We start from the raw sequence: 8,217 nt of genomic DNA, 5'->3' as shown, positions 1-8,217 counted from the left end.
GCCTCATCCACACAGTCCAGACCACATTCACTCAGCCGCTCTATCCTGGGTTTACTGTTTATAGAGGATCATCAGTGAAACTGTGTTGATAAATCAGAATAGACTGACGAGAGACTCTACCCATAATGCTTTGAGCTGCATGATAAATCAGTAACAGTAGATGTTATAGAGTCTCTTCTTTTCTCTTCATGACATTAATACTGCAGTTGAAATTCTTTCACAGAAATAACATGTCAGAATAAATGTTTGTAATAAACCCTCATGTAGACAGTAAGATCAGTGTGTGTGTGAGTTCTGCTGAGTGACCATGTGTTTCTGTGCTTTTCTCAAACTCTGGGTGCTTTCACACTTGGTTCGATTGCCTGGTCTGAACCCGAGCTCGATTGCTCTTTGGGCAGGATAAGCGATATATTGAATAATTTAGGTGAGTGTATCAGCTACGCACTGATGATACAGGAAACTGATCCAACACAAAATATATTTCTTTATGTACATAATTTTGCAGGAAATATTAAACATGAACATATATCTAGTATAAGTATCTGAAACTGATTCAAATATACAATGAATAATACAATACTAAATATGTAAAATTATTTAGTAAATAATAATACTCTGTTACTAAATTGTTCTATGTTTTATTGAAATTCAAAGCTTATCAGGCATCATCTTGGAAATAAAGCTTCATGTCTTTAAGTCTGTACCGTATGTAGTCAGTGTTATTTTTCTGAATAAGTTATGATATGTATATTTTTATTGTTCTGATTGAAAATCTATTTCAGACTCTTAACAATTTGAAAACAAAGTATAACAATAATAATAATTTGCATGGTTTGATGTGATATGAGCTAAGCGATCGTTAGATTTAATCACCATTGGTAGCGTGATTTATTGTAATGTTTTTTTTTCCCTCAGTTAGCCAGAACAAAAGTGGCAGACATGTGGGCCTGAATTTCATTTTGGAAAATGGGGGAGAATTCCCCCTTTACGTGGCTCTTGTGGGGGTGGATTTTTTTAATTTGATGGGGGAGTTAGGGTATTTTTTTAGACATATTTTAAACTACCAGGAGACAGGAATCACATGACTTAAGGGAAAAAGAAAGTGAAAGTGTAGTTGAGCAGTTGTGTGTCTCTGTATTCATGCAGTAAAATGGCAGAAGCCAGATTTTCTCAAGGTGAGCTCTCATGTACAGTGTGTCTGGATCTCCTGAAGGATCCAGTAACCATCCAGTGTGGACACAGTTACTGTAAGAACTGTATTACAGACCGCTGGAATCAGGAAGATCAGAAGAGAGTCTACAGCTGCCCTCAGTGCAGACAGACCTTCAGTCCAAGACCTGCTTTAGCTACAAACACCATGCTGGCTGATCTGGTGGAGAAAATGAAGAATACTAAACTCCCTGCTGACTGTTACGCTGGAGCTGGAGATGTGCAGTGTGACGTCTGTACTGGAAGAAAATACAAAGCCGTCAAGTCCTGTCTGGTGTGTCAGGAATCTTACTGTCAAACTCATTTTGACGGTCATGAGGAATTTCATTCTCGTAAACCACACAAAGTGATTGATGCCACTGGACGACTGCAGGAGATGATCTGCCGGAAACATGAGAAACATCTGGAAATGTACTGTATTACTGACCAACAATGCATTTGTGAGCTGTGTACAAAATATGAGCATAAAAACCACGACACTGTATCAGCTGCAGCACAGAGGACAGAGAAACAGGTATTTACCGTCATGAGGAGTTTCATTCACGAAAACCACACCAAGTGATTGAAGCCACTGGACGACTGCAGGAGATGATCTGCCAGAAACATGAGAAACATCTGGAAATTTACTGTATTACTGACCAACAATGCATTTGTGAGCTGTGTACAAAATATGAGCATAAAAAACACGACACTGTATCAGCTGCAGCACAGAGGACAGAGAAACAGGTATTTAAAACTAGCGCTTACACTTGTCATGCGAAACAAGCTTATATCTCCATGTTAATTTGTGTACAATTGTGGTAAACAATCAATCATCCTTTCTGGACTTTGAACCTACAGCCATTGGTTATCAGTTCCACTTTTACTGGATTCATCTGTTCACATGATGATTTAGAGCCAGAAGTTTTCTGTAATATTTACTGTCATCCATTTGTCCTGCAGAAGCAGCTGAAGGAGAAGCAGAAGTCGTCCCAGCAGAGAGAGAAAGATCTCCAGCAGCTGAGAGAGGCTGTGGAGTCTCATAAGGTGAGTCTGGAGAAGAAGAGAAGTTTGTCTCAGTCTCAGTTCAGTCCCACTGAAGCCTGAATCACTGTGTGTCCTAACAGCGCTCTGCACAGACAGCAGTGGAGGACAGTGAGAGGATCTTTAATGAGCTCATCTGCTCCACTAAGAGACGCTGCTCTGACCTGGTACGGCTCCTGATTCCTGATATCAGAGATCAGGAAAAGGCTGCAGTGAGTCAAGCTGAAGGACGACTGGAGCGACTGGAGCAGGAGATCAATGATCTGAGGAGGAGAGACGCTGAGCTGGAACTGCTTTCACACACACAGGATCACATCCAGTACCTACAGGTAACAGAGATCTAAAAGAATAGGATCATAGTGGACTTGAGTGAGATCCTGCTGTGACAGGACACCACTAGTGCCACCAACAGTTCAAAACTTCACTAACTTTTAAACTTTTAAAAAATTGGATCAGGACATCTTCAAAGTATATATCTTCAAAGCTGTATATTAGCAATCAGTCCCACAAGGTTTTCAGACAAAAATTCAAGGTGTCGCAAATAATTAGTTTTTAACTGAAACTGTGTTCCTTAGTGATTGGGCGGCATGACAATGGAGTAAGGGATCCAAGTGCAAGCTTTATTAAAGAGAGTAGTTGAAACAGGCAGGGTCAAACACCAGCAAACAACTATGTCCCAAGGCAAAACAAAAGAGTAATCCAAATAACAGCATTGGTCAGGTCAGGCAGCAAATGATCACAAACCACGGAACAATCAACACAAAGACAATTAGGCAAGGAAACAAGGAAATGCTTAGAAATGTCTCTTAACAGCTAAACAAAACTCAGCAATGTGTGAGTGAGAGAGTGCAACTTAAATAGTCCTCCTAATGGGAAACAGGTGTGTTCGTAATCAGTTCCTAGGCTGGGGTTTCTGGGAAATGGAGTCCGGGGTGAGAAGGTGAAGGTAAGGGCTGGAGATCGTGACAGAGCTCCCCCCCCCCTCTTAATGAGCGGTTTCCAGATGCTCCCCAAAGGGTCATAGAAGTCCAGGAGGAAGGCGGAGAGGAGGCAGAACAGGGGGAGGGATGGAGGGTCAGGTTCCTGTGGAATTCACTGAAGCCTGAATCACTGTGTGTCCTAACAGCGCTCTGCACAGACAGCAGTGGAGGACAGTGAGAGGATCTTTACTGAGCTCATCTGCTCCATTGAGAGCAGCTGCTCTGAGCTGGTACGGCTCCTGATTCCTGATATCAGAGATCAGGAAAAGGCTGCAGTGAGTCAAGCTGAAGGACGACTGGAGCGACTGGAGCAGGAGATCAATGATCTGAGGAGGAGAGACGCTGAGCTGGAGCAGCTTTCACACACACAGGATCACATCCAATACCTGCAGGTAACAGAGATCTAAAAGAATAGGATCATAGTGGACTTGAGTGAGATCCTGCTGTGACAGGACACCACTAGTGCCACCAACAGTTCAAAGCTTCACTAACTTTTCAACTTTTTAAAAATTGGATCAGGTGATCTTCAAAGTATATATCTTCAAAGCTGTATATTAGCAATCAGTCCCACAAGGATTTGAGACAAAAATTCAAGGTGGCGCAAATAATTAGTTTTTAACTGAAACTGTGTTCCTTAGTGATTGGGCGGCATGACAATGGAGTAAGGGATCCAAGTGCAAGCTTTATTAAAGAGAGTAGTTGAAACAGGCAGGGTCAAACACCAGCAAACAACTATGTCCCAAGGCAAAACAAAAGAGTAATCCAAATAACAGCATTGGTCAGGTCAGGCAGCAAATGATCACAAACCAGGGAACAATCAACACAAAGACACAAAGGCAAGGAAACAAGGAAATGCTTAGAAATGTATCTTAACAGCTAAACAAGACTCAGCAATGTGTGAGTGTGAGAGTGCAACTTAAATAGTCCTCCTAATGGGAAACAGGTGTGTTCGTAATCAGTTCCTAGGCTGGGGTTTCTGGGAAATGGAGTCCGGGGTGAGAAGGTGAAGGTAAGGGCTGGAGATCGTGACAGAGCTCCCCCCCCCCTCTTAATGAGCGGTTTCCAGATGCTCCCCAAAGGGTCATAGAAGTCCAGGAGGAAGGCGGAGAGGAGGCAGAACAGGGGGAGGGATGGAGGGTCAGGTTCCTGTGGAATTGGAGGACCTGGAGACTGAGGCAGAGCCAGTGGAGCAGGAAGTCAGGGCAGAGCAGGGTGAGTTGAAGACCACCAGGACAGAGCAGGCGAAGCTGAAGACCAAAAGGTGGAGCTGAAGAGCACCAGGGCGGAGATGAGGACCACCACAGCTGAGCAGATGGGACCGAAGATCCCCACGGTGGAGCTGATGGTGCTGAGGACCACTTCAGTGGAGTTGATGGTGCAGGAGACCACCACGGCGGATCAGGCGGGACTGCAATAGAGAGCACAGAGAGGTTAACAACAGCCTCTGTGGCTGTAACAGGACAGACAGACAGTTCAGAGATGGCATCGTTGGCCATAACAGGGCAAGCAGAGAGTTCTGGAATGGCCTCCTTGGTCGTGACAGGACAAGCTGAGAGTTCAGGAACGGCCTCCTTGGTCATGACAGGACAGGTTGAGAGTTCAGGAACGGCCTCCTTGGTCGTGACAGGACAGGTTGAGAGTTCAAAAGTGGGCACCACTGCCCAGAGAGGAGCTGAAGTAGACACTACAGACTCGGGAGGTTTTGCAGCAGAGGCTGTCACCTCAGGAGCAGCTGGAGCAGACTCATGGACTGGAGCTCAGGTGCGGCAGCCATATTGTGAACTGGCTCAGGTGCAGGGACCACAGGACAGCAAGGTGCAGATAACACAGGATTGGCAAGTTTGTTGTGTCCTGCCCCCAGCCTACTAAAAAAAAGATTTTTAGGGGACACATCCTCCTCAAAAGCCCGACAGTGAAGGAGGAACCACATAACAGCTGGGCATAATCCAGAAACTGACAAAGCGATCCTCAAGGACCATCACGAATGAGTACCATCTTCAATGGTTCATTAAGTCCATGACAAACAAAGTCAATGAGTGCACAGTTCGGGAGATCAGAGAGATATGCAATGTGCAGAAAGTCTTGAATGTGGTCCTCGAGGGAGCGCATTTCCAGATGGAGGCAAACTAACCTGATTACTGGGTCCATGATTGGCCTGGAAACACTCAAAAAGCTGCTGGATCTGGGCATGGTTGAGTCTTCTGTTAGGGGCGATGTGACAACGAAGTAGGGATTGGGTGAGAAGGTGAAGGTCCGAGATCCGGGGTGAGAAGGTGAAGGTAAGGGATCGAGTGCCCTCTAAAGGAGCTCATGGGCACTCCAGCTAAAGATTGTGACAGATATAATGCAAGTCAGTGACTGCACATTTTTGAGAATAAAAATAAAGCAAATCAGGAAACATAAAATTAATACCCGTAGCAACTGACAATATATTGTGGTCTTATGAAGCAAAACGATCTGTCTGTACAAGAAACTGAACATTATTTACAACATTATTACTGGTAATCCAGACCCTCAGACAACATGGAAATCCAATTATTTCAGACAGTTCGTTTCAATGAACTGGTTCAATTCACTAGTTCATTTACATATTTCTGCAATGAAGTAATGTATACACAATTAGAATATTAAAGCACCCAATAATGATGTGAAACGTGGATGTTTTACATGTCTAAAGCATATAAAGTGAATAAAATAGTCTCTCACCTTTTTACATGAATTTAAAAAATTAAAAAAACATTAATTTCTTCCCTACATTCAAGTGTTCGGTTCACGCATGCACATATCATTGGCTCATCGGTCTTCAGTCAAAATGTTTCCTCAGTTCAGTGACTGTTGGAGGAACTGGAGCGCTGAATGAATTCACAGGTATTAATTTTGTCTTCCTTGATATTCTTTTTTTATTCTCAAAAACCCATAGCCGCTGACTTGCATTTTATTTACATTTACATTTAGTCATTTAGCAGACGCTTTTATCCAAAGCGACTTACAAATGAGGACAATAAAAGCAGTCAAAACTAACAAAAGAGCAACAATATATAAGTGCAAATGACAAGTCTCGGTTAGCCTAACGCAGTACACGTAGCAAGGTATATATATATATATATATATAATGGTCTTTACACTCTTCGGTCTTCACACGAGGAGGGCTTCACACAAGGGCTGCCGCGACCGCTGCCGAGAAATACAAACCTTTTTATATTTCATCTAACAAAACTCAAATTGAATTCAGCTGGACACACTTTCCTGTTTATCACAACAAATGGCCAAGCAAAGCGCACGACACTGACAAGGTACTCGATACAGTACGAGACCAAACGCGATTTCAGCACGTCTCCACACAGTAAACAAAACAAGCGTTTTCTAGCAACGACAACTGCGCTAAACACTTAGACAAGAAATAAATACACTTACGAGCTGATTTTAACTTCTGCTGATTGACTGCTTCTCTCAAAAAGTATTTCTTTACACTGTGGTTTGCTGGCACTTGAACACACTTTCCTGTTTATCACAACAAATGGCCAAGCAAAGCGCACAACACTGACAAGGTACGCGATACAGTACGAGACCAAACGCGATTTTTGATTTTATGAATCACTAAGGGCCATGGTTTCAGCTAAAAATCTTCTTTACTGCTCTACTGAAGAAAAAAAGTCACCTACATCTTGGATGGCCTGAGGGTGAGTAAATTTACAGAACATTTTCATTTTTGGGTGAACACTGCATTATTTGTGGCACCTTGCATTTTTGTCTGAAATCCTGATGTGACTGATTGCTAATATACAGAGTCATGTTAGTGTAGTTTCAGTGTCACTATCTGCTCTAAAGTTATAAATAATGGTCAATCTAATGGTAGCCTTTGAGCTGCTTTTTTTTTTTTTGCAAATCTACTCAACCCTGCAATGAGACACTATAGATAGATTTGTGTTCTTAGCAGATGTTTTTTCATCCAAACTATTTCCTAGAAAGTCAAATACTAGAATCTGTAGCTCTAATGTGATATAATGAATATGAGAAGACTGAAGCTGATGCTGTGAAAGTGCTGGATTGAGGTGAGTTACTAAAGGTCAGTCAAGTCAACAAGAGCCACTCAAATCTGATGTTCGTTTAGGTTATTGGGTGAAGTGTGGAGCTGATGAGTTTTGATTTCTGTTTTCTGTAGAGTTTCCAGTCTCTCTCAGCACCTCCTGAATCTACAGACGTAAATGACGATCCCTTCAGTTCTCTCTTCTCTTCTGATGGTCTGAGAGAATATGTCCATCAGCTGAGAGACAAACTGGAGGATTTCTGCAAAGAGGAGCTCAAGAAGATCTCAGACAGAGATGTGTTTTATCTCCATCAGATTCCCATCAGCTCACTCTGGATCCAAACACAGCATATAAACGCCTCCGTCTGTCTGAGAACAACAGAGTGGTTACTGTCACTGCCGCAGTCCAGTCGTATCCTGATCATCCTGACCGATTCGATTATTGGTATCAGGTGTTGTGTAGAGAGAGTGTGTGTGGACGCTGTTACTGGGAGCAGGAGTGGAGTGGGAATAATGGTGTGTATATATCAGTGTTATATAAAAGCATCAGCAGGAAGGGTCGGAGTAATGAATGTTTGTTTGGATGTAATGATCAGTCCTGGAATTTGGACTGCTCTCCTTCAAGTTACTCATTCACACACAATAACATACGGACTGATCTCCCTGTAAAGTCCATCAGCAGTAGAATAGGAGTGTTTGTGGATCACAGTGCAGGAACTCTGTCCTTCTACAGCGTCTCTGACACAATGAGCCTCATCCACACAGTCCAGACCACATTCACTCAGCCTCTCTATCCTGGGTTTGGTGTTTATAAAGGATCATCAGTAAAACTGTGTTGATGAATCAGAATAGACTGACGAGAGACTCTACCCATAATGCTTTGAGCTGCATGATAAATCAGTAACAGTGAGATGTTATAGACAGAGGCGGACAAAGTACTCAACTCCATTACTTGAGTGAAAGTACAGATACTGCTGG

The 8,217-nt window shown here is 42.9% G+C and overlaps 1 pseudogene; it reads left to right on the top strand.

Annotated features, from left to right (window-relative positions):
• Nucleotides 1-8,103, top strand: part of LOC107754438 (tripartite motif-containing protein 16-like) — a 13,294-nt pseudogene extending 5,191 nt beyond the window's left edge.
• Nucleotides 8,104-8,217: the final 114 nt, after the last annotated feature.

This window comes from Sinocyclocheilus rhinocerous, unplaced genomic scaffold, assembly GCF_001515625.1.
Source record: "Sinocyclocheilus rhinocerous isolate Xijiao unplaced genomic scaffold, SAMN03320098_v1.1 scaffold2427, whole genome shotgun sequence".
NCBI classification, from domain to species: Eukaryota; Metazoa; Chordata; class Actinopteri; order Cypriniformes; family Cyprinidae; genus Sinocyclocheilus; species Sinocyclocheilus rhinocerous.
The sequence above is the reverse complement of the archived record's forward strand: the minus strand, read 5'-3'. Positions and strand labels throughout refer to the sequence as shown.